The sequence below is a fragment of the Sciurus carolinensis genome, chromosome 8 (assembly GCF_902686445.1).
Source record: "Sciurus carolinensis chromosome 8, mSciCar1.2, whole genome shotgun sequence".
In the NCBI taxonomy this organism is placed as follows: domain Eukaryota; kingdom Metazoa; phylum Chordata; class Mammalia; order Rodentia; family Sciuridae; genus Sciurus; species Sciurus carolinensis.
This window is the reverse complement of record NC_062220.1, coordinates 14579231-14607221: the sequence shown is the minus strand read 5'-3', so window position 1 is coordinate 14607221 and position 27991 is coordinate 14579231.

Below are 27991 nucleotides of genomic sequence, written 5' to 3'. Positions count from 1 at the left end.
AAATTTGTGTTCCACCACCAATGGTATATGAAAGAATGTCAGTTTGGGACATTTGCACTTGAATGCATCCTTGCTAACTTGGTAGATAGGCAAAATATCATATCTTTGCAGTTTTAATTCTCAGATATTGGTTATTAGTGAAGTTGATCATTTTACTTATCATTCAGTTGCATGTGCACTGTCTATTCATATCTTTATCCATTATCAAATGAGAATTTAGAATTGTTTTTTATCTGACTCATTTGTACAGGCTCACTTAATCCTTAGACTGTATTGTTAGTTTTAGCATTTCCCTCAAATGATTACTTATATTTCATACATATATCTTTTTGTACATAGAAATTTGAAATTTGATGCAGTTCAACTTTTCAATCTTTCATTTATTTTCTTTCTTTCTTTTTTTTTTTTTTTTTGCCGTGCTGAGGATCCAACCCAGGACTTTAAGCATGCTAGGCAAGTGTCCTACCACTGAATTACACCCCAATTCTTTTGTTTTCTTTTATTATTATTAATATTTGTAATGCTGGGACAACCCCAAGGCCTTGAGCACATGATTCCACTGAGCTATACCCTCATCCCCCTTTCTTATTATTTTTAGCCTTAGAAAGCTACAGTGGCACACACCTGTAATCCCAGCGGTTCAGGAGACTGAGACAGGAGGATCACAAGTTCAAAGCCAACCTCAGAAAAAGCAAGGCACTAAGCAACTCAGTGAGACCCTGTGTCTAAATAAAATACAAAATGGGGCTGGGGATGTGGCTCCGTGGTCAAGTACCCCTGAGTTCAATCCCTAGTACCGCCCCCACCAAAAAAAAAGTTATCTCCAGTTTTGAAATTTAATGAATGAAGCTTTCTTTTTCTATTTCTTTCTTTCTTTATTTTTGGTAATGGGGATTGAACTCAGGGTGCTTTACAACTGAGCTACATCCCCAGACCTTTCTTTTTCGAGAGAGGGTCTTGCAAAATTGTTTAGTGCTTGCTAAGTTGCTAAAGCTGGCCTTGAACTTGCTATCCTCCTGCCTTGGCCTCCTGGCCTCCTGAGTCACAGGAACAACAGGCATGCCCACTGCACATGGATTCTTTTTATTTTCTTTTGTTGTGTATACATAAACTATTTTAAATGCACAACACACAAAGATACCCACCCCCAAGTCTGACTATATCACTATCAACTTGAAGAAAGCAAAGGTAATGATTCATTAAGAAGTTGAAGCTGTCCTCTGCTAAGAACCAGTTGAACTGCATATTCCAATAGAAGCATTTGAACAAAACACTCATTACTGGGGATGAATTGCTGATCATGAAGAGTCGCGGGTGACAGGAAGGAGATGGCTAGAGAATTCTTTTCCTGAAACTAAGTTCATCCTGGAGAGACAAACTTTCACACTCATGTTCTCCATTTTCTCTCTCTTTCTTTTCTGTTCTTTTGTTTGGTGTGTGTGTGTATATGTGAGTATCTAGAAGAAATTTGTAGCAACCACGGATCTAAGGAATGATGATGTAAGATAGTTGTGGTTTGCAGAATACAGTGTTGCTTATTTTCAAAAGGAACTTAAAAACCGGAGGAGGGCTGATAGAATACTAGCCTAGTATGAGTGAAGACCCTAGCTCCAATCCCTAGTGGCAGAGAGAAAGGAAGAAAGAAAAGGAAAAAAAAAAAGAAAAGAAAAGAAAAGAAAAAGGAAAAACAAGAAGGAAAAGAAAAGAGAAAAGAAAAGAAAGAACAGGAGGAGAGCTGCCTCAGGTCTTCCCAGCAGCTCACTAAATGGAAAATTAAGTCTTGGGGCATAGAAAGTAAGCTGTGTAGTTGTGAAACCTACAAAGCTGACCTGCTTACTTTTATTTTGACTGACCTGCTTACTTTTATTTTGACATTGCTGATTATTTAAATATTTGCATTGGTTATACATTCGGCAAGCACATTTTTTTTTTAGCTGAATTATAACATATGTCCCCATAATCATTCTCCTTTGGAAAAAGGAAAAATCCTAATTGACTGGTCTAACAGCTGCTAAGTAGGCTTTGTTCTTTAACCTATCTGAACTGCAAGCATCGTGACTAAGAGGAACTACTTGATTTGTAACGAGCTGGCTTTGTGAGCCTGGTCTGATGAAGTGACCACAAATTTCACAAGTTGACACGTGTGCCTGTTTAGGCATGTTTGTCAAGAGTCCTACATAACTTGGGTCTAGTTCTACGTCTTCAAGGGATTTTGTTCAAAACATCTAGCTCTTGACATGCCAATTTTGTCAGCTGTAACATGGGGGTTTTGGCTAAATCTCTAAACTCTGGGACTTTAAAACTTGGATTTTTAAAAATTCTGCAAAGGAGAGACTAATAAACATAGCTTTTCTTGATCTCTGTAATCATATGAAAATGGCAAATCAAGAGAGCTATGAGAAACAGCCCAGAACCTCTTATTTGTAGGGATTCTAGAAAGACAAAGCAGTGCTATGCCTATAAGTAGCTCACATGGTCTAACTGGTATCACTAAGGTTGTCTGTCTTTATTAAGTGATTTCTCTTTTTTTTTTTTGACCTTTATATTTTTTTCTGTTTTCTTTAAAAATTTTGTTATATAAGACATATCTACCTGGTTGGGGTTGTAGCTCAGTGGTAGAGCGCTCACCTAGCATGTGTAAGGCACTGGGTTTGATCCTCAGCACCACATAAAAATAAATAAATAAAATAAAGGCATTTTGTCCAACTACAACTAAAATATAAATATAAATGTATATATATATATATATGCATATCTACCATATTCAATTAAATTCAAACATTTTAATAAAAAATATTCACGTGTTGTGAAGAATAATAACATGTAACTGCTCCCCATCCCTGCAGTGCTGGGGATCAAATCCAGGTGCTCACACATGCTAGGGAAGTGCTCTACCACTGAGTTACATCTCCAGTGCTTCAATATTTTTTTAAAAGAAATAATTTCAACTTTTCTTGAACCACACTCCCAGACCCTACAACACCCTCTGGCAGTAAAATTCTTACAAATAAACCACCTGTGACTGGGGCACTACTGCCACCTGGTGGCATATAGCCTAATTACAGGAAAAACAAAATTTCAGTTTTTTGAGTGAAATTGAAGTGGCAGTAACTGTTACAGTCTCAAATAGGCCTCTGAATTTTATATTTAATAATGCAATAACTACATATGTAAAGAAATTATAATCACCAAGTCAGTTCCATTGAATCTGAGTCCTAGACACTAACAATTTGATTTTTGCATTTGTGTTCTTGGGAAAGAAAAATCCACTTTTTTCAGTTGCTTCATAGCACTTACTTATTATTCTTAAAACAGTTTTAATTAAATAAGTAATGCATGATGATTATAGAAAAATTAGAAACCTTAGAGAAGCATGAAGAATTTTAAAATTACTTATAATGGTATTGGTATCACCAGAGAGAAAGTAGACAGTAGTGTCTACATTTTATTTATTTCTATGTTTTATAATATTTCTAATATCATTATTTTTCCCGCCTCATTTTGGGAATGGGGGTGACTGTGATTCAACCCAGGGGCAATTTACCAGTGAACTACAGCTTTTTTTTTTTTTTTTCCTTGAGACAGGGTGTCACTAATTTGCTTAGGATCTCACTCCGTTGCTGAGGATGGTCTTAAACTTGTGATCCTCCTCGTCTCAGCTTCCCAAGCTGCTGGGATTACAGGCATGAGCCACTGTTCCCAGTTCCTTTGTACCTCATTTTTAATGATGGGGAAATAATATTAGTAATAATAACTAACATGTTACACTTACTGTATGCCAGGCAGTTCCCAGTGCTTTACATATATACAAAATGAGATATCCCATATTTCCTGTTCAGAAGCAGTAAGAATGTATCATCACTTCAGAGATATTGCTGCCCAAACCTGACTGACAAACCCAAAGTGAGGAACATTCTTTTTTTAAACTTTTCATTTTGAAATAATTATAGATTTACACAAAGTTGTACAAATAATGTAGAAAAATTTCATGTAGTATTTATTCAACATGAGCCACATTCTTTAGAATAACTGGACTGTATCAGAAATGTCAAGGTCCTGAAAAACAAGGAAAAACTGAGAAACTTTTTCTAATTTAAGGAGACTAAAGAGATGTGACAAATGAATCCTGTTCATTATCTGGGATTTTCTTTTCTTATAAAAGTCATTATTGGGGCAATTGGTACAATTTAATTTGTTTTATGATACTAGAGATTGAAGCCCCAGGAATACTCTACCACTGAACTACAATACCCCTAACCCCTTTTATTTTTTGAGATAGGGTCTTGCTAAGTAGTTGAGGCTGGTCTTGAACTTGTGGTCCTACTGCCTTAGCCTTCCAAGTAGCTGGAATTACAGATGTGCTGAGTCTCTTCTGGGTTAAACATGGTTTTTAGATTAGCTAATAATATTTTATCAATGTTAATTTCATGATTATCCTGATTTTGGTAATCCTGTCATGGTTATGTAACAGAATGTCTTTGTATTTAGGGAAGGCATGTTGAAGTACTCAGAGGTAAAGAGGAAGCACATCTGCAACTCACTGTCAGTTTTTAAAATTTACACACATACCCTTCCAACACACACAAGGAGAGAGAGATTAGAGAGAAAGGAGGTAGGGGAGAAATTTTAATATTTGGGGAGTCTGACTGGGGTGAGGGATATAAAATAATTGTACTATTTTTGCAACTTAGTGTAAATCTGAAATTTTGTCAAAATAAAAATTGACAAAACTCAATATAAAAGTGTTTATCACCTGGGCTGTGGATATAGCTCTGTTGGTAGAGTCCCTGCTTTGCACACACAGGCTCTGGGTTCAGTCCCGGCACCACACACACGAAAGTTTATCTCTTGTAAATGGGGAAAGTGATTTCAAATTCTTTTGCTCTCTTTCCCTAGATATCCTTGAGAAGTTTAGTGAGTAGCCTTCTACATTTTTGCTATGCATATACAAATATATGTATATGTTTGTGTCTCTCTGTGTGTTCCTACACGTAATTTTTAGTAGGTTCATACTTAACTACTACAATAGAATATCCTGCTACATGAATTTAAATTCTGTGTCATTGATATTTTCTTATGTCAGTACATATATACATGTGCCTATTTTTTTAAGCTTTGTATATTATATCCAGAGTCTAGGTGTAGTACAATCTATTTAATATTTTCCTTTTGATGAACATGTAAATTATTTCCTTTTTCTATTAAAAAACCCCAGTGATTGACATTTTTGTGTATTTGTTACTATTTCTGTGGTTTAGACGTGGAATTTCTGAGTCAGAGGATATTCACAGTTAATAAATATGGCAAGGACCACTTTAGAAAGCAAAAGTTCACCTAAATAGCTTCTCTTCATTACCACTGCCAGAACCATGTGTTCAGAATGTGTGAACAATGGCTGAAACCAATTTGTGGACCATCTGAATGATTCTCATGGCTGGTGATCTGCCTCCCACTGTGGACTGCTGACCAGCACAGAGCAGTGTTGCCACCCTTGTGTATTAATGAGAACATTGCTGGCTGTGTTCTCTCATGCACGCTGATACATGACTGCAGTCTCTTAGGAACTCATTGTTAACCTGGGGGGTTATGCCAACCCTGTTAAATGCTCTTAATTACTTGCATGTTTTCTGGTGTGTTTAAGAATACAGCTATTAATTATTGTGACTCTTGGATCACTACTTATCTTCTGTTTTACTTGCTTCTCTTTGCTGTTTTCTTGTCTTTTATTCACAACTGATTCAATAAAATCAACTATATATCTGCAAGAAAATATTGGAGCTATGAAGAAAGGCTTAATGTAAATGAAAATACAATGATAATTTTTCTTGTTATGCCACCCACCTCCTCTCTAAAAATATTTGCTCTGTCAGACAGTTTTTCATCTGCAGGGGATTTGTGGTGCTTTGGGAGAGGGGTGTGTGCAAGGGCAGGGGCAGAAATGGTTTCCCCAGTAAAACAGGCTCAGAGATTGTTTCCAGGTCAATGGAAGTGTTTTGAATGATTACTGTAAACAAGAATGTGCTCACTCTGAAGCTGGGTGCAGTGGTGCACACCTGTAGTCCCAGCACTTAGGGAGCTGAGGCAGGAGGGTCACTTGAACCTAGGAGTTTAATACCAGCCTGGACCACATAGCAAGATCCCATCTCAAAATACAAAAATAAATAAATAACCTGACTTTGATTTGAACATTAAATAATGTACAACATGTATCAAAACATCGCATGACGCCTGTAATCCCACTGGCTCAGGAGGCTGAGGCAGGAGGATCACAGTTCAAAGCCAGCCTCAGCAAAAGTGAGGTGCTAAGCAACTCAGTGAGACCCTGTCTCTAAATAAAATACAAAATAAGGCTGGGGATTTGGCTCAGTGGCTAAGTGCCCCTGAGTTCAATTCAGTACCAAAAAAAAAAAAAAAAAAAAAAAAAAATCACATGATATGCCATAATACATAAAATCTTATGTGTCAATTAAAAATATATAAAATATAATAGTTTTTAAAGACAGAAGGTTAAAATGTGAAAATCTTCAGGTGGCAAAAGATTTACTATTATGCAACTCTAAAATAATGGAATATAGATTAAAATATTAAGGGAAAGGAGATGGAATAATTAATTTTGATGCAGGGTATCAGCAAGATTTCAGTGGGGATATGATCTTTGGGCTGGGCATGGAAGGATGAGTAGGAGTTGGCTAGGTCACTGAGACATAATGGAAGATATTTCCAGGCAGAGACAATAATGAATTGTACGAATGAAGCCAGAAAGGATCCCTGGCACACTTGTGACCTCTGAGAATTTTGAAGGTTAGTATAAATCCTAGGCCAGAAGGTCTCACATTTTTATGTGCTTATAAACCATCTGAGGATCTCCTTACCATATGGATTCTGATTCTGAAGGTCTGGGGTAGGCCGCAATTCTGTTTTTTCAATAAGCTTCCAGGGGGTTCACAGACCATACTTGGAGTAGAAAGGGTATAAGCACAGTCATTATTAAACTGTTATTTCAGCAGGGCTGCTAACTTGCACAACCTAAGAGAAAGATGGAGAGTACAACAAATTTGCCTTCTGCTATGAGCAAATTAATTAAAAGTATTTAAAGTCTCTCTTTTTGAGACTACAGCATTTCAGATTCGTCTTTATACCTGAATCAGCCAGGGATATAGATAGAATGACTCATCCTGTAGGTCACCTGCACAGATGACATGGGAGCTGGCACCCTAGGGAAGGTAAAGGAAAGGCTTAGACTGGCTAGACCAGTTCCTGTCCAGGTAGCTGGGCAGTGCTGAAGCCCTTAGTCTGGGGGCTGTCGTGGGAAGTGAGAAGGAAAGTAGGACACATTGAATTGTCATTCATTTTTAAACTGGTTGCAGCTCCTTGAGAATACTACTTAGGAAAACATAACCCAGATCCCCATTGTGAGTTCTTTTGATAATACTTTCTCAGGTGTTTAGTTTTTTTTTTTTTTTTTTTGAGAAAATAACTACACAACCTGGGATGCCCTGATTTGAATTAAGGATATTGTTCTTTCTATAAAAACACACACACACACACACAAATGACTTCTTTTTATCATAGAAGTTATATTTGTTCAAATGCAGAACATTTGACAATAAATGACATTGTGGGGTGGTCATAGTTGATAATTAGTCTGGATTAATTTCCACTTATTCTAATTTTCCCTGCTTCTCCTGGTTGCTCTGCCCTCCTTTATTGGGGCACTGGCGCCAGTGAGGGTTTGTTGATGTGGCAATCAGAACCTGCGGTCAGGGAAAAGCTGGAAGGCTTGCCTGCTGTGTGAGAGGCATACTGTGATCTCCAAATGAGATCGCTAAGCTCTCCTTCACTTTCATCTTCCCTGCTGTTTGTGAATGTAGTGGAGAAACTTCAGAAGACTAATGAAGGAGGAAGAAAGATCAAGTGATTATTTTTCACAAGAAAGGTAGTTTTGTTCGTGCCTTTCTTTCTCTAATGAAGTCTACACCTTCCACAGATGATCTGGAGTAGACCACATGGCTGAAATTTAGCACCAGGGGCTGGGTGCTAAACATGACCCACATAGAGACCATTGCAGAGGGTGAGATCATACTAGGATGCTAAGCAATTGTTAACATCAAGACTCACCAAGAATAAAATCAGACAGATGTTTGAGCTTGTTGGAAAGAATGATAAAATCAGAGGCTGAAGGAGACATGGTTATGAGGACCACAATGCAAAATGAATTCAAGACATCTTTGATATGTTCCCAGCACAAGGTCAGAACCCAAGGCATCTGGACACCTATGTCTTGTGGTTCACTAAGGAAGCCCCTTGGAACTGAGGATTCTTTCTTAGTTGTGATTCCACTAGAATTTCAAAAACAGGGATTCTCATACTTTGGAGTATGTACTCATCTCTGGAAAAATTCATTGGGAATGCAAATTCCTGGGCTGTGTTCTAGCCAGCTAACTCAGAGAAGTCCCTGGAGATGATGCTGATGGAAGTGGTTGAGCCCATCCTAGGGGTGTTATGCCCTTAATGGATACACACTGACAAGGTACTTTGGAAAAAAGAATCACTGCAGGTCTTGTGCCAGTAGGAAAGGAAATCATGTTTTTATTCCCACTGGTCTCCCACCAAGAGCTAAGCACAAAGAAGAGAAGAGGTCCAGAGAAAGGAAAACACAGTATAGATAAGCCTCGATTTTTACAAAATAGGTTTATGTTATGAGTGGGCCATGCTATTGACATAGACAAAACACGTCTGTGTCTTTCTACAGTGTCAGAATTCATGGAATAACAATAAATTCCCCAACTACACCACTTTAAGTAGTTGCAATCCACTGAATACTTATGGATCACCTGGTAGTCATAAACCAGGCAATCACAAGTTCTTTTATTCCATTCCAATCTTGATTTCTAATATCTATAATATTCAAGTCACATATGCTTCACACTATATATATATATATATATATATATATATATATATACACACACACATATATATATATATATTACAGAAAGACTGAAAAAGGGTTAAAGATAGCTGAAGGGTTACAGGCTCCTATGTCCAGAACACAGGCAGACAGCAGATGTGAATGCAGAGTCAGTCACAGTAGGTGGTCAGATAAGGATTTTAAAGAATCAATTTCACTGAATCATTAAGGCAGAGGGTCTAGACAGTGGGCAGCTTCAGAATATCCACTTGGAGTATCAACTTGAGGTGTCCTCTTGGAGTGGGCTGATCAGTAGACACTGCACTGAGCTGAAATTAAGGTGATGGGGTTGGAGAGCCATCTTGTCTATTCTTGGGGGACTCCTGCTTTTAAGGTCCTGGGCGAGGGGGTTGTGTCTGGTGAGTGAATAAACTCCCTTGTCTGGTGTCTTTGATATGATCTGGGATGCCCATGTGTCCAGGTGCTCCTGATTTAGTTTGATAAGGTGGCATGAACAAATTATTTGTTAATTTGTGCCTTACGGTCATTCCAGGCAGACTGTTGTACAAAGAAGGTGTAGTCATTCTACCTTGGTACTTACACTCAAAAAAGCGTTTTTTAGGGACTATGGTTATAGCTCAGTGATAGAGCGCTTGCCTGGCCACTGGGTTGGATCCTCAGTACCAAATAAAAACAATAAATAAAACAAAGGTATTGTGTCCACCAACAACTAAAAAAATTTTTTTTAAAAAGCATTTTATAAAGCAGTAGTTTGCTTACGAAATGCAGAAACTCAGTTTAGGCACAGCCAGCTCTCCCCAGTGTTCTTCAAGAAAGTTGGTCTTTTGTTTTCTTCAGTTTTCTTTCCATACTTTCAGTTGACTATGATCAACAGAGTTTACAAGAAAAATTCATAAGTTTAAAATGACTTGTAATGTATTGTATTTATATATGTATTTATATTTTATTACTTGATTATTGTTAATCTCTTACTGTGCCTAGTTTATAAATTAAATTTTATCATAGGTATGTAATGTAGATAAAACAGCATAGTATATAGAGTTTGCTACTGTCCATAGTTACAGGCATCTACTGGGGGTCTTGGAATGTAACCCCTGAGCATAAGGTGGGGGCTACTGTATTCATCTTCAGTTTCCCTTCACTTAAATCATACCCACTTTTGATGTTCACTGGGGGGGACTTTATCACCTTCACTTTTTCCACTCCACCTCCCTCTCTACCCAGAATTGAATTGCTTGTGAAAAACAGCAAAAGCACTGCCCTTTGCTTTGCAGCAGCAGATCCCTGGTTCAGCTGGGGGGCTCCCTCCCACACAGGGACTTCTGGGGGTCACTCTGCTGCCTGAGGGCCTGGCTCTCCCTGAGTCTGTCCCACTGATTTTCCCTGGCTAACCTGTCAAGTTGGGCTGGAGACCCAGACTGACCCAGCCCCTTGTTTACTCAGGGTGCACCACTTGTCAGACCAGTTCCCCCTGTCCTGTTGGCCACCCACCCACCTGGCTGGGTTCTGCTGTTACTGACCAGAATCTAGAGGACTCTCTTAGTTGGAACCTGTGCTCCACAGCCAGCAATCTGACCTGTACTTTCTACCAGAGCAGATAAAATGCATATTCACACCACAAGACAGGAAGTTCATAGGCTTCTGGTCCCTGACAGCTATCTGTCCTGAGACACTCAATCCCTTTTTCCTCCCACCTCGGCCCCAGTTCTCACATATGTCCATTTTCTCCATAAAAAGTCCACTGGATTCTATTGTCTTATTTTTTATCTTACTGTCACAAAATGCTGGGGAACAAAGAGGAGAAAACAAGATGTCTAACTGCTTCGAGAAGTGCTCAGGACAGAGCAGAAACAATCCAGATCTGCTGTCCCTTCCTCAGGACACATTTTCCTATCTTTTCTCAGTTTCTGACATTAGGGATTGTGGGAACTGGAACTTGGATGCTTTAGTGGTATTGAGGGCTTCAGAGTAGCCCCTCTCCTTTGACAGCAAGTAGATCGGGGACAGACACCTGTCACCTCAGGTCTAGGCTGTCATATGGACTTGGCTGCTTCACAGGGGTCCTGAGATAAGTCTAAAGACTGGAAAGTCTACAGGAAAGCCTACAAGTTGACAGAAATGAGATAGTCAGGGAAAGAGTCCAATAATAAATGGAGATGGCCACTGGCTTCTCTGTGCTGGAAGGACTAGAAAGCTCGAATTCCCCTAAAGGGCAGTTGTGTGGACTCAGTGTTCCCATGACTTCTGTTTCTTTTTTTAAAAAATAGAAGCTAGATAGCTGGGTTTTATGTAAGATCCCTTTTTTTTTCCTTTTTTTTTTTTTTTTTTTTTTTTTTGTAGTGCTGGGGATTGAACCCAGGGCCTTGTGCTTGCAAGGCAAGCACTCTACCAACTGGACTATATCCTCAGCTCCAAGAATCCTTAATTTTAAATATTGCTATTAAATCATAGTTTCTAAAAATATCTTGTGGTCAGACAAATCATGTTCATGGTGACCCAGTCAGGTATCCCCATGAAAAACAGTATCCCTTAGGACTAAGGGTCACCTCAAAAGATAATAAGAGCCAAGCCAGTTTTCAGTCTTATGGGTTTAAGAGCCATACTAGAAAGTCAGGAGTTAAAAAATGCCCTAAGTGCTGTCAAGGCTATGGGAGTGAGATAACACAGACACCAGGAGATGGGAGTCTGGGAAAGTTAACTCAGCCTTCCAAGACTATGGAGTCAGCAGAAATGCCAGCAAACCAGACAGAACAGGGTCTCCACTCTTCTGAAAATAATGATATGAAAGATTTTCCCTGGTAATAAAGGGAAATTCCAGGAGGTGAGGGGCAAATGCATGAGTGGAATAATCACCAGAGTAACCCACAGTTAACTTTACTTTATTAGCACAGTAAGACTCACACCTCTTGGACTGCTTGCTTAGGGTAGTGTCTGCTTGGTTTCTCCACTATAAAGTTATGACTTTTTTTCCTTTGCTAATAATATTTATTTGGGGAAGATACTTTGAGAGCATATGAATATTCTGTTTTTTCTTAAACTTTTGCCCACTAATTTTAGCCTCCATTAGCAATTATTACTGTGGTGTTCTAATGATTATTTTCTATTTCTCTCATTCTTTAAAGTTAGAATTTTTTTGTAAAGCTGTCCCTTCTCCCCAATTTATTTATTTATACAGTATGGACCCAATGATATTTATTTTAATCATTGTACTTTAATCCAGTACTATTTTAATATAGTACTATGCTTAATATGGTATTATCTTTTTATTTTGTTGCTCCAATTAGGAACTCTTTTAGGTTGGCCCTTGTGCCCTTTCAATAAGTCCTCCATCCTCTTTTGAGGGGAGGGGACTTCCTTGCTTTCTGGCATAACCTGTTTTCTTACCTGTTTTGGCCTTGGAACCCACTGTTTGTTCAAGGAGACATGATTCCTTTTATTGGAGAATTGCTTTTAGAAATCAAGATCTGGAGAATATCATGCTAAGTGAAATAAGCCAATCCCAAAAAACCAAAGGTCAAATGTTTTGCCTGATAAGTGGATGATGATATATAATGGAGGTGGGGGTGTGGGGAGTGAGAGAAGAATGGAGGAAGTTTAGATTATGTAGAGGGAAATGAGAGGGGGAGGGGGCAGGGGTATAAAAGATGGTGGAATGAGAGAGACATCATTACCCTATGTACATGTATGATTACATGAATGGTGTGAATCTATATCATGCACAACCATAGAAATGAAAAGTTGTACCCCATTTGTGTACAATGAATCAAAATGCAGTCTATTAAAAAAAAATCTGGAGCTAAGTTGTATTTTGGGATCAAGGAGTATGGATGTTATTTTTTTTAAAAAAGTTTTTAAAGTTCCAGATGGACACAATACGTTTATTGTATTTATTCATTTTTATGTGGTGCTGAGGATTAAACCCAGGGCCTCACATGCAGATGCTCTACCACTGAGCCACAACCCCAGCCCCATGAATGTTATTAAATGGCTTAGTATATGTACTAGTATATACACGAGTTACCAGGTTCTTTTTATTTAGTTAATTAATTAGTTAATTAATTAATTTGGTGGTATTAGGCATTGAACCCAGAGCCTCAAGTGTGCCAGGCAAGTGTTCCACCACTGAGGTGTATTCCCAGCCCTTTATAATTTTATTTTGAGATAGTTTATTGCTAAGTTGCCCAGGCTGACCTTGAACTTGCCTTAATCCTCCTGTCTTAGCCTTTTAGGTAGCTAGAATTATGGATATATGGCCCTGCACCAAGCACTAGATTCTTTTTGAATAAGATTATACCAAATACACTGCTGCAAACAATTTTCCAGTTTTACTAAATCCTATTGTCAATTCAGGTAAATTTTCATTTATGTTTCTTCCTCATTCCCTCTACTCCTTCTCCCCCTTTTTATTCTTGCTTTCTTGCCAATATACTGAGAAAAAATACATTTATAAAAGTCATTTATTCTCTGATTCAAGTGAGTTTGGATATTCCATTCATTCTATAGAACTTCAGTGATACCAACTGAGTCCAGTTCTAGACAGCAGGGTCATATTCCTTTAGTTACTATTTGTACAGAATATCTTATTGCATCTTTTAATTTTCAATCTATTGGTATTTTTAGATCCAAAGTGAGACTTTTGCACACAGCATAGTTAGATCATATGTTTTTATCTGCTAATCTGTATCTTTTATTTGGAAAATTAAATCCATTTATATCTGACCGTGTACCTTTTCCTGGGCATATGTGGCCACTTTCCAATTTTCCCTATATATGCAGTTGCTTTCGAGTGTGCTGGTTTTTATTGTCTAAATTCCAAAAGATGAAAATGAAGGAAATTAAAGAGGGGGTGAAAAGGGGCACTAGCCCTTTAAATTCCTTGGGCATTCCTGGATGGAGAGGAGCTTGTAACTAGTAATGGCTACCCACTTCTTTATCTGCACCACTGTATTCAGAAGCAGTGATTGGAGCACAGGATCCTTTTTGATCACATTGGTTCCTGCAATTCATGTGTAGTTTTTCTAGGAACATGTGCTCAGCTCCCTGCCAGGGGGTTGGGGTGAGGGGATGGGTAACTGCTACTGTACCAAGAGCTGAAATTGACCCAGATTAATTGCAATTTGTTATCTAAACCTTCCCTTGGACATTGCAAGTCTTTGGTAGACTCTAGATTCTGCCTGTACAATTGTCCTCTAAGTGGGAAGACAGATTCCTGATCCTTCCTACTTTGTCACTTACTGGAATCGTCTTCCCAACAACCCATTTTGAATTGTCTTGCTTTTTCCTTTGGGTTTCTTTTGGTACTTTGAATTTAGAGAAGTAACCTTGTGTGAAAAACTTAGTTTCCAATTTAGATGTTTTTTTCTTCCTGTTTGATTACTGACCCATCCAAAATTTATTTGGTATATGGTATTAGGTTATGACCAAAATTGCTTTTTATTCCTATTCAATTGCCAATGAATTGTCCCAGTGTCACTTATTACCTAATTTTTGAAAAATCCTTTATGGTATGTTGATATTTATTAATTGTAGAAACCATTTCTGTGTTATATCTTTTTTTATTCCCAATGATATCTTCTTTCTTCAATATTGGTATCTAAATTTTCTTAAAAACTGTAAAATACACATAAAATTTACCTTTTTAACCATTTTTAAGTGTATAATCAGTAGTATAAAGTTCATTCACATTGTCAGGCAACCAATCTCCTCAACTCTTTTTATCTTATGAAAAACTCTACATCCAATGAACAACAATGCCATTCTTCCTACTTCAACACCTGGCAACAACCGCTGTACACTTTTTTTTTCCCTTCTGCCAGGAATTGAACCCAGGGGTACTCAACCACTGAGCACATCCCCAGTCCTCCTTATATTTTGAGACAGAGTCTTGCTAAGTTGCTTAGGGCCTCACTAAGTTGCTGAGATTGGCTTTGAACTTGGATCCTCCTATTTCAGCTTCCTGGAACTGTGCATTACAGGAGTGCACCACCAAGCCCTGTTCTACATTTTGTCTACAAATTTGAGGACTTTAGGTACTTCATATAAATGGAATCAAAGTATTTTCCTTTTTGTGATGGACTTATTTCTCTTTGTATAATGTTCTCAAGGTTCATCCACATTGTAAAGTATGCCAAATTTCCTTCTTTTTAAAGGTTGAATGATGTTCCATTATATATTTGTACCACATTTTACCTATTTATTTATCCATCATTGGGCACTGTGTTTGCTTTGATCTTTTTTGTCTATTGTGAATAACACTATGATGAACATGGGTATACAAATTTCTCTTCAAGACTGCTGATATCAGTATTTTGAAAATGAATTTTAATTTTATAATGTTTTCAAATCTGATATGGGTCCCACATTATTCTTATATTTTAGAATTTCTCTTGTTCTTTCATATTTATTCTTCCAAAGGGATTTTGAAAATTTGAACCATTTTACCACATTCCAAGAATGTCCTTGAAATATTGGTAGAATTATAAAGGATACAAATTAAGCATTATCTTTAAAATATTTTTATTAATAAATTTAATTGATTTTCTCTAAATCATGGCAATAAAATTTCAGGCAAATGCCACCTCAAAAACTACACTCAAGAATTCATAGAGGAGGCTCTCTTCTCGGGGCGATCCAAGATGGCGGCCTAGAGGGAGACTGCACCCCCGTCGCTCCAGAACCCAGGAGTTAAGAAGGGGAGGCATTGAGAGACTGGGACTGAAATAGAGCCACGGGTGAGTCTGCCCACTGGGTAAAGCTCGGCCCGGGGGGCAGGCCCAGATAGAGGTGGCTTATCGGAGCCGGGCAGGGCAGCTAGAGTCATCCACAGGCAGCCCTGCGCACTCCGGCGGTGGGCCCTGCCCACACAGCCAGCTTCTCCAGGTTCTCGGAACGGAACTGGCCCGCTGGTGAGAGCCTTTCTGACCAGAACAAGCTCCGAGTCCCAGAGCCAGTACAGCTCAGCGTACTCTGGCACGCAAGCAGATTCAGGGTCCAGACAGGGCAGCCAGAGACTTCCCCAAGTAGTCTGGACCCCTGCGGTGGGAGGTGCTGTTCAAGGCTAGCCTCTCGGAGCTGACCGCCCAGTGAGAGACTTTCTACATAGAACCAGCCACAAGCCCCCGAACCAACGGAGAGCCTCGATCCGCAAACAGCCTCTGGGATCAGGGCAGGGCAGCCAGACACCTCTTCAGGCGGCTCTGCCCACTCCGGCTGCAGGCTCTCTTCTCGGGGCGATCCAAGATGGTGGCCTAGAGGGAGACTGCACCCCCTGTTGCTCCAGAACCCAGGAGTTAAGAAGGGGAGGCATTGAGAGACTGGGACTGAAATAGAGCCACAGGTGAGTCTGCCCACTGGGTAAAGCTCGGCCCGGGTGGCAGGCCCAGATAGAGGTGGCTTATCGGAGCCAGGCAGGGCAGCTAGAGTCTTCCCAAGGTAGCCTTCCACACTCCGGCAGTGAGCTCCTCCCACACGGCCAGCTGCACGGTGCAGGCCCACAGTGAGAGCATTTCAGCACAGAGCCAGTTCCAAATCGTGGAACCAGTAGGGGGCTAGGGGCAGTTTTCTTCGGATACGCTGCTTTATCAGATTCCTCCAAGACATCAGGCTACTGAAGGCTGGGAGGTGATACACTGGAAATCTACCGGGACACTATAAGCCAATAGCGGAAAACTGCAATATCTCAGGGTCCCACTGACAACTGACCAATATGAGAAAACAAGGGAAGAAAATGTCCCAAACAAACCTAGATACTACATCAATAAAACCCAATGACAGCACAGCAGAAGAAATGTCAGAAAGGGAGTTCAGAATGTACGTAATTAAAACGATCAGGGAAGCAAATGAGGAGATGAAAGAGCAAATGCAGGCATTGAAGGAGGAGATGAAAGAGCAAATGCAGGCATTAAATGATCGCACCAATCAACAGTTAAAAGACCAAATACGGGAAGCAAGAGATCATTTCAATAAAGAGTTAGAGATACTGAAAAAAAACCAAACTGAAATACTTGAAATGAAGGAAACAATAAACCAAGTTAAAAACTCCATAGAAAGCATAACCAATAGAATGGAGCACCTGGAAGACAGAACCTCAGACATTGAAGACAAATTATTTAATCTTGAAAGCAAAGTTGGCCAAACAGAAAAGATGGTAAGAAATCATGAACAGAATCTACAAGAATTATGGGATATCATGAAAAGGCCAAATTTAAGAATTATTGGGATTGAGGAAGGCTTAGAGAAACAAACCAAAGGAATGAACAACCTATTCAATGAAATAATATCAGAAAATTTCCCAAATCTGAAGAATGAAATGGAAAACCAAATACAAGAGGCTTATAGAACTCCAAACATACAAAATTACAACAGACCCACACCAAGGCACATTATTATGAAAATGCCTAACATACAAAATAAAGACAGAATATTAAAGGCCACGAGAGAAAAGAATCAAATTACATTCAGAGGGAAACCAATAAGAATATCAGCAGATTTTTCAATCCAGACCCTAAAAGCCAGAAGGGCCTGGAACAACATTTACCAAGCCCTGAAAGAAAACGGATGCCAACCAAGAATCTTATACCCAGCAAAACTTACCTTCAAATTTGACGATGAAATAAGATCCTTCCATGATAAACAAAAGCTAAAGGAATTTACAAAAAGAAAGCCAGCATTACAGAACATTCTCAGCAAAATATTCCATGAGGAAGAGATGAAAAACAACGATGCAAATCAGCAACAGGAGGCGCTAGCCTAAAGGAATAGCCAAATAAAGGAGAAACCAAATCATGCCAAAAACAAATATGAGTCAATTGACTGGGAATACAAATCATATCACAATAATAACCCTGAATGTTAATGGCCTGAATTCATCAATCAAAAGACACAGACTGGCAGATTGGATTAAAAAGAAAAATCCAACAATATGCTGCCTGCAAGAGACTCACCTCATAGAAAGAGACACCCATAGACTAAAGGTGAAAGGATGGGGAAAAACATACCATGCACACGGACACAGCAAAAAAGCTGGAGTATCCATCCTCATCTCAGATAATGTGGACTTCAAACCAAAACTAATCAGAAGGGATAAAGAAGGACATTACATGCTGCTTAAGGGAAGCATAAATCAGCAAGACATAACAATCATAAATATCTATGCCCCGAACATTGGCTCATCCACGTACGTCAAACAAATCCTTCTCAATTCCAGAAATCAAATAGACCACAACACAATCATACTAGGCGATTTTAACACACCTCTCTCACCACTGGATAGATCGTCCAAACAAAAATTGAATAAAGAAACTATAGATCTCAACAACACAATCAGCAATTTAGACTTAACGGACATATATAGAATATACCATCCAACAAAGAACGAATACACTTTCTTCTCAGCAGCACATGGATCCTTCTCTAAAATAGACCATATTTTATGCCACAAAGCTACTGTTAGCAAATACAAGAAGATAGAGATACTACCTTGTACTCTATCAGATCATAATGGATTGAAATTAGAAATAAATGACAGAATAAAAAACAGAAACTTCTCCAATACTTGGAGACTAAATAATACACTATTATACGATGAATGGATAACAGAAGACATCAGGAGGGAAATAAAAAAATTCTTAGAAGTAAACGAGAACAAAGACACATCATATCAAAATCTCTGGGACACTATGAAAGCAGTACTTAGAGGAAGATTTATTTCATGGGGTGCATTCAAAAAAAGAAGTAGAAATCAACAAATAAACGCTTAACACTACAGCTCAAAGCCCTGGAAAAAGAAGAGCAGACCAATACCAAAAGTAGTAGAAGACAGGAAATAGTTAAAATCAGAGCCGAAATCAACGAAATCGAAACAAAAGAAACAATTGGTAAAATTAACAAAATAAATAGTTGGTTCTTTGAAAAAATAAACAAAATTGATAAACCCTTAGCCACACTAACAAAGAGAAAGAGGGAGAAAACTCAAATTACTAAAATTCGGAACGAACAAGGAAACATCACAACAGACACGAGTGAAATACAAAACATAATTAGAAGCTATTTCGAAAATCTATACTCCAACAAAACAGAAAACCTCGAAGACATCAACAAATTTCTAGAGACATATGAATTACCTAAACTGAACGAGGAGGACATACACAACCTAAATAAACCAATTTCAAGCAATGAAATAGAAGAGGTCATCAAAAGCCTACCAACAAAGAAAAGTCCAGGACCAGATGGGTTCTCAGCCGAGTTCTACAAAACCTTTAAAGAAGAGCTCATTCCAATACTCCTCAAACTATTCCATGAAAAAGAAGAGGAGGGAACCCTCCCAAACTCGTTCTATGAAGCCAATATCACCCTGATACCTAAACCAGACAGAGACACATCGAGGAAGGAAAATTTCAGACCAATATCCTTAATGAACATCGACGCAAAAATTCTCAACAAAATTTTAGCAAATCGCATACAAATATATATTAAAAAGATAGTGCACCACGATCAAGTGGGTTTTATCCCAGGGATGCAAGGTTGGTTCAACATTCGGAAATCAATAAATGTCATTCACCATATCAACAGACTTAAAGTTAAGAATCACATGATTATTTCAATAGATGCAGAAAAAGCATTCGATAAAATACAGCATCCCTTCATGCTCAAAACACTAGAAAAAATTGGGGTAGTGGGAACATTCCTAAACATTATAAAGGCAATCTACGCTAAGCCCATGGCTAATATCATTCTAAATGGTGAAAAACTGAAAGCATTCCCCCTAAAAACTGGAACAAGGCAGGGATGCCCTCTTTCACTGCTTCTATTCAACATCGTCCTTGAGACTCTAGCCAGAGCAATCAGACAAACCAAAGAAATTAAAGGGATACGAATAGGAAAAGAAGAACTCAAACTATCCCTGTTCGCTGATGACATGATTATATATTTAGAGGAACCTGGAAATTCCACCAGAAAACTTTTAGATCTCATAAGTGAATTCAGTAAAGTAGCAGGTTACAAGATCAATGCTCATAAATCCAATGCATTTTTATACATAAGTGATGAATCTTCAGAAAGAGAAATTAGGAAAACTACCCCATTCACAATAGCATCGAAAAAAATAAAATACTTGGGAATCAATCTCACAAAAGAGGTGAAAGACCTCTACAATGAGAACTACAGAACACTAAAGAAAGAAATTCAAGAAAACCTTAGAAGATGGAAAGATCTTCCATGTTCCTGGATAGGCAGAATTAACATCGTCAAAATGGCTATACTACCTAAAGTGCTATACAGATTCAATGCAATTCCAATTAAAATCCCAATGATGTACCTTGCAGAAATAGAGCAAGCAATTATGAAATTCATCTGGAACAATAAAAAACCTAGAATAGCTAAAGCAATCCTCAGTAGCAAGAGCGAAGCAGGGGGTATTGCAATACCAGATCTTCAACTCTGCTACAAAGCAATAGTAACAAAAACAGCATGGTATTGGTACCAAAATAGACAGGTAGATCAATGGTACAGAATAGAGGACATGGACACAAACCCAAATAAATACAATTTTCTCATACTAGACAAAGGTTCCAACAATATGCAATGGAGAAAAGATAGCCTCTTCAACAAATGGTGCTGGGAAAACTGGAAAACCATATGCAATAGAATGAAATTAAACCCTATCTCTCACCCTACACAAAACTCAACTCAAAATGGATCAAGGACCTTGGAATCAGACCAGAGACCCTGCATCTTATAGAAGAAAAAGTAGGTACAAATCTTCAACTTGTTGGCTTAGGATCAGACTTCCTTAACAGGACTCCCATAGCACAAGAAATAAAAGCAAGAATCAACAACTGGGATAGATTCAAACTAAAAAGCTTTCTCTCAGCAAAGGAAACTATCAGAAATGTGAAGAGAGAGCCTACAGAGTGGGAGAATATTTTTGCCAACCATACCTCAGATAGAGCGCTAATTTCCAGAATCTATAAAGAACTCAAAAAACTCTACACGAAGAATACAAATAATCCAGTCAACAAATGGGCTAAGGAAATGAACAGACACTTCACAGAAGAAGATGTACAAGTAATCAACAGATATATGAAAAAATGTTCAACATCCCTAGTAATAAGAGAAATGCAAATCAAAACTACCCTAAGATTTCATCTCACCCCAATTAGAATGGCGATTATCAAGAATACAAGCAACAATAGGTGTTGGCGAGGATGTGGTGAAAAAGGAACACTCATACATTGCTGGTGGGGTTGCAAATTAGTGCAGCCACTCTGGAAAGCAGTGTGGAGATTCCTCAGAAAGCTTGGAATGGAAACACCATTTGACCCAGCCATCCCACTCCTTGGTCTATACCCAAAGGACTTAAAATCAGCATACTACAGAGATACAGCCACATCAATGTTCATTGCTGCTCAATTCACCATAGCCAGATTGTGGAACCAACCTAGATGCCCTTCAGTTGATGAATGGATAAAGAAACTGTGGCATATTTATACAATGGAATATTACTCCGCAATGAAGAATGATAAAATTATGGCATTTGTAGGCAAATGGTCGAAATTGGAGAATATCATGCTAAGTGAGATAAGCCAATCTCAAAAAACTAAAGGATGAATGATCTCGCTGATAAGCGGATGAGGACATATAATGGGGGTGGGAGGGGTTAGCATTAGGTTTAGGGTTAGGTTTAGAGTTAGGCTAAGGAGAGCGGTAAGAATGAAGGAAAGAAGGACTGTATAAAGGGAAAAGGGTGGGAGGGGTGGGGGGGAAGGGAAAAAAAAGAAACATCATTACCCTATGTAAACGTAAAAAAATAAATAAAAAAAAAAAAAAAAAGAATTCATAGAGGAAACAATCTTCCAAACAAGGACGCTTCTTCCGCTTCAGTCACACCCATGAGAGTACAGAATAGTGCTGGCCAGCAAGTAGTATCCAGATTATCAAGTGTTTACTACACCATTAGTTTTCAGAATGTTCCAGTTTCACTTGCAGAATGTTCCACAGCACTGACTGAGGGCTGGCGGTCTAGCTCAGTGGCTTGCTCCCTGACATCAACAAAAGCCAGACAACCAGTTTCTCTAAAATGTTGGAAACACCACCTTTTGGATATTAACGCAGTAGTTTCTTCCCAGCTGGGCACGATGATTTTCTAGTTCTGTTACTGTGGAAATGCAAGCCAGCAATTTTGCTAGTGTAGATGGAATGACCTGCATAGAATCTGAAAGACAGGCACACAGTAGGACTCCAAACCACTCAATGCTCACGGATATTCAGTTAACTAAAGGGTTGCCTTTTTTGGGAGGCATTACCTCCTGCAATTAGGTCTCTCCTCACCAAGTAGCACATAACCCATAGGGCGTCATGAATGGAGGGCTCAGTTCTTTAATACAAATTTGTTAGAACCATGAACAATTATAACTTTTTCCAGGGCTTGAACAGTCTGTAATCTTGGGCAGTCTGCCAGAACCATTTAAATTGACCTCTTCAGCCAGTGCAGCAGAACACAGCCTGTCCGTATGAATTGGTCAAAAAAATGACAGGCTTGGTTCCAGTTATTTTACAAGTGAATTCAAAGTCTTCTTTCTCAGTATCCTTCAACTACCATAATCTCCACTCTGTTCAGGAAATGTAATGTAAGATCACTAGGAGCATCTCTTAGAGTCCTTCTGTATGAGGACATTAATTTCCATTTTTTAAACTTGCAGCACTTGCTTTAGGCTCTCTTCTGTCACATGCCTTGAGCCATCTGGAAGCAGTGAGGAACTGCTAGTTGGTTATCCACATCTGTTTTGATAGCAGTTAAAATGGAGTATGCCCAATCTGAGCCTTTTCAACTCCTGTTATGGCAGAATTTGCCACCTTTTGCGTGAGAACCACCCATTTCACCAGCTTAAGTCATCAATTGTCTCACCAACTTGACTTTTTAGCCTCTCATATCCATACTAGTAGCAATGATTGGTTAGTCACTTTCATCACTGCATTTATACTCATAAGAGGATGTTGACTTGAGTATTGAATGACAGCCTTTGAATTTTATGAAGTTGCACTAGTACAAAGTTTTTGTCACTCAGTTCTATAGGTCAAGATGTGTTAGACAAGATTTCAGTACCCTTTTCCAAAGCCTCCTGGAATGACTTGGAAATAATACTTAGGTGAGTACCTTCTTTTTTTTTTTTTTAATGTTGGAGATTGAACCCAGGGCCTTGTGCATGCTAAGCACATGCTCTACTGCTGAGCCATGTACACAACTCCAGAAGAATCCCCTTCTCCCTTTCGGAAGAAATGTAGTATGGGAATCTTGAGAGCCAGCAGTAATGATCACTGATGTGGTGCCATCTCTTCCTGCTGCTGCTGCTTCTTTTTGGTATTAGGGATTGAACATAGGGCTGTGTTTGTGCTAGGTAGTTTGTTGCACTGAGCTACATCCCCAGCCCCCATCTCTGGCCTCTGTATATCACCCCAGCTCACCGGCACTCTGGCTGCTAGATGTGATGCTTGCATTTGTTTCAGAATTGTAGCACTCTCATTTATAATGTTCATATCACCTTTTGCATCATGAATAATTTTCCCAATTCCTTGTAGTCCAAGGCTTATTCTAATAGCATCAGCAACAGCCTTGGCCATGGGGATGTTGCAGGAGCAGATGTGACTTCCTTACAGCAGCATGCAGCTTGAATGGGCACCCTGCTCTGGGGTGCCATTATCTTTATAATTAATCTTCCTCTTTATGTATATGTGATATCTATTCAAATTTTCTTTTATAACACTCCACTAGTTTCACGAACTTTTTCATATTGTTCTTAAGTGTGACATCTTGTATTTTGCTGTTAGTTTTTAAAAGACTTGCTTCTTCGTGGTTAGGAAGAGTCTCCAGGGTGGCTAGAGATTTTATTAGAGTTAGGGGCCACAATAATTTAGCTGCTGGGGATTTTGGCCAAGATACTTTAAACCAGTCCTCAAAGTATGGTCCCCAGACCTGCAGCATCGGCAACCTTTGAGAACCTATACATATGCAAATTATTGGGCCCCACCAGAGGCCTTCAGAATAAAACACCCTAGGCAGTCCACTCATCTGTGTTTAACAAGCCATCAAGATGATAGTGAGGAATACTCATGTTTGAGAAATACTGTTTCCTAACCTTGGCTGCACATCAGAGCCTCCTAAGGAGCTTTTAAAAAATACCAATGCCTGTGATACTTCTCCCTCCCTGCCCAACTGTAATTGGTCTGAAAAGGGACCAGGAACAGGAATCTTCCAACTTCTCCCATGTGGTTCTAATGCATAACCAGAGTTTTGAACTTAAGTTTATATATAAAATGGGGAAACAATATTTAATCTCATTGGGATACTGTAGGGATTATGTGATAACTTGTAGAAAAAGTTAAGTAGAGTACCTAGCAAATGGCAACCCACTCAACAAATGGTAATTATTGTTATAATAATTCTCAGACTTAGAGATCAGGGCCACATCATCAGGCCATGAAAGGACACTGGGAACTTGAAGATCCAGTGTTAGTTCACTAAGGTTGTGATTCTAAGGTTGCCATGCCATTTATAACTTTCACCAACATGAGGTTTTATTGTTGTTTACAGATCTGTGTACACACTATTTGCTTTAAACCTTTTTCTATACTTGTGAAAAATCCTACATATGAGAATGGTGATCTGACTTTGGAGCTGGTGTTTTGAATTTAAAAGCTCAGTATAGATACTAGAAGCTGTGTGATCCTGGACACAAGATCTAAGCCTAACTCCTGTAAAATGGGGACACTTATCATTGAAGGGCATTCAATAAGATGGCCTATGAAGCACAATGCATAACGTGATGAGAGCTCTGGAAAGGCTGACATACTTGTATTCATCTCATTCCGTGCTTGGGAGTCACAATTCTCTCTCCTACCTCTAACTTCTTTATTAAATAATTACATTAACTTTTCTGTTACTAGTTTGGTGCTTAATGCACCAGCTAGTTCTCATGGATACTTTTAGATTGGAATTCCTTTAAGGTCAAACCGTACTTTCTCCAAGGCTTTCAGTATCTGTATAGAAAGCTATTTTTATTCTAAACACAGTGCGTCAATGTGACTTTTTTGAGATTATTCTGCACTCAGCACCAATTTAAATTCACTTAGGAGGAGATTAGGTCTTCTGTACCAGGGATACAGAAAGCTCTCCATAAATGAATCTGTTCTCTCTCAGAAGACACATTAAGTTGAATGAAGAAGGGTCTTACAATCTACTTTGGCTTAACTCTAGTTTCTTCACCCCATCAAGTTCCAACTTCTCAGTTTTGTAACTTATTTTAACAAAACTTACACAGGTATGTTAAAATAGGTTGGAAATCATAATCTAGAATTTATGCATATGAATATTACATTATAATTATATTCTTATTATTACATTATGCATTATATAATTACATTATATACTATACTTAAGTTTTTATAGATGTTGCACATCCAGGACGATGGGACAAAATGGATTAATATGAACCTGTATTGCCACATCTTCAGGTAACTTAGCAAATTGTGTCTGGGTAGTTTCTTTGGCCAGTCCTCATATCAGTTTTATGACCTCTATCTTCATTTTGCTGCCTGCATCATTTAAAAAAGCATCTTAGTGTTTTAAGTTCAGTGTAAATGTTTTACTGTCTTTCCAGTTATTTCAATAACTAGGGTTTTATTGTTTCTGTTTTATCTAAGTCTTCTTGAATGTATCACTGTTTGTTTGGCTGACTTTATCTTTTTCTTTTTAGACAGGGTTTTGCTAAGTTGCTTAGGAGGGCTGGTGTGTGCCACCTTTCTGGCTTCGGGTTTTTTTTTTTTTTTTTTTTTTTTTTTTAACTAGGGATTAAACCCAGGGCCTCACACATGCTAGGTAAGTGCTATACCACTAAGCTACATGTCCAGAGCTTCAATATTTTTTAAAAGAAATAATTCAACTTTTCTTGAGTACTTAAGAAAAAGGGTCATGAATGAGGCTGGCAGGTTAAAAGATGTTTTGTCCTATCTGTTGCTCTTGAAGTTTGTTCACAGCAAAAAATCTCTAACATTAGGCACTTACAAGCTTTGGGGGAAATGTGTGAGGAAATAGGGATGCGGTGAAGAAAGTAGAATTTAAAATTTTGCTGTATTTTTTCTTTGAAAATGTATTATAAATTAAAACATTATTATGCTTTTACTTATTATGTTGTGCTTTTAAAAAATGAATTTTTATAAACAATTATTTAAATATTTCCAACCTACATTCTCTTCCAGAACCTACCATGCTCCATTTAAATGTAGAGAAAAAATATTTAATTAAAAATATTTGTGTGTGTGTGTGTGTGTGTGTGTGTGTGTGTGTGTGTGTGGTGCTGGAGATGGAGCCCAGGTCTCACACCTAGAGCCTTACATGCTATGCAAGTGCTTTACCACTGAATTGTACTGCCAGCACTAAAAGCTATATATTTTTAGCAGATATCTGTCAACACTGCCTTGGAAAAATCTGCTAAGAAGAGCAATTCTTACTAGTCACACAAAGTACTCTATATAATAAAAACATTTGAGTAAACTTTTGCTACACAGTCCTTTTCACAAATACCTTGACATTTTGTTAATCCAGTAAAGTATTATGATTTTACAGAGAGATTCAGAGAAGGTATTGTAGGATCACACAGCAAGTAAATTGTCATAGGCCCATGATTTTTGAATAAAAAACCCAGTCTCTTTTTGCTATGCCATACTGAAATCAAGGGCAAAATTCTCCACACACCTAAGTACCAAACATTGAAGAGAAAGCAGTTTAAGTTTTGACTAAAGCTCCAGCTAAACAATCTGGCTAGTCTAAACCTGGAGTGAAGAGATTTTTTTCTGATTGTACTTATCCTCATCTGAACCCTTGGGCACTGCTGTCCTGAAATGTCCTTCTCATCTTACTTCCCAACTGGTGCACTGCAGTTTTACCGTATGAATCCTGTGGCATTCTAATATTTGGTTTGAGGGTACAATTTATATGCAAATAAATTTTAGCTTTAGTTTTTGATTTTTAGCATGGAGCAGTGGACGCTTATCTACAGCTGGGTTATTTAAAAACTTTCCCATCGAACACTGCTGAGGCTCCTCACAGTTTTAGGGTACAAAAGTCTCGCTGGAGGCTCTTCCATCAACTAAACTAGTACACTGATTCTCTAAATTTTTTCCTGACTCAGGTCGGCTGTTGGCATCTAGTGCAGTTACTCTCCAAAATAATCATGCCAATTCTCCTAGGTTCTTGCACTTCAAAAGATGACATAATTCAGAACAATCACTTTGGGCTGAGATCCTGTTCCTCAGCCCAACATTCACCTACCCCTGATTCAGCTACATTGGCCAATAATAACGTGTTTGCACTTTGCTAAGCAAATTCCCAAGTATTCTTGCCAATACTTTACAAAACACACACACCACACAATCATTCACATGATCTTATGGACCACATCTATTAGTTTCTATATTCTCTACAACTGTTGTGTGTCAGGGATATATGGCAGGTGCTGAGAGGAGCTTTACACGAATGGATTCTCAGCTTTCTGTTTGAATTCACTTCTATCAGACACAAATCACCCAGTTTTAGGTAGTTTTTTTTTTTTTTTTGGTTTGTTTTTGTTTTTTTGGTACTGGGGATTGAACCCAGAAGCACTTAACCACTGAGCCACATCTCCAGCCCTTTTCTATAGTTTATGTAGAGACAGGGCCTCCCTAAGTTGCTGAGGCTAGCTTTGAACTTGAGATCCTCCTGCCTCAGCCTCCCAAGCCACTGGGATTACAGGTGTACACCACCATGTAATTTTTTTTTAAATAAACAGGATCTAATATAAGCCATAGCCATACCAACTAGATTATGCATTTTTAAAAGTAATGTCTGTCTACATACATGTACTGGGATCAGGAGTCATTCAGTGTTGCAGGGAAAGACAACTCTAGGTAGAGTAGCTGCTACATGTACTCCAGCCTGTACAATGCTTTCTTTGTTCAAGAGGTGGAAACAGGTTACAATGTGTGTACAGGTTGACACTATTGCACTGCTCACTTAAAAATGGTTAAGAT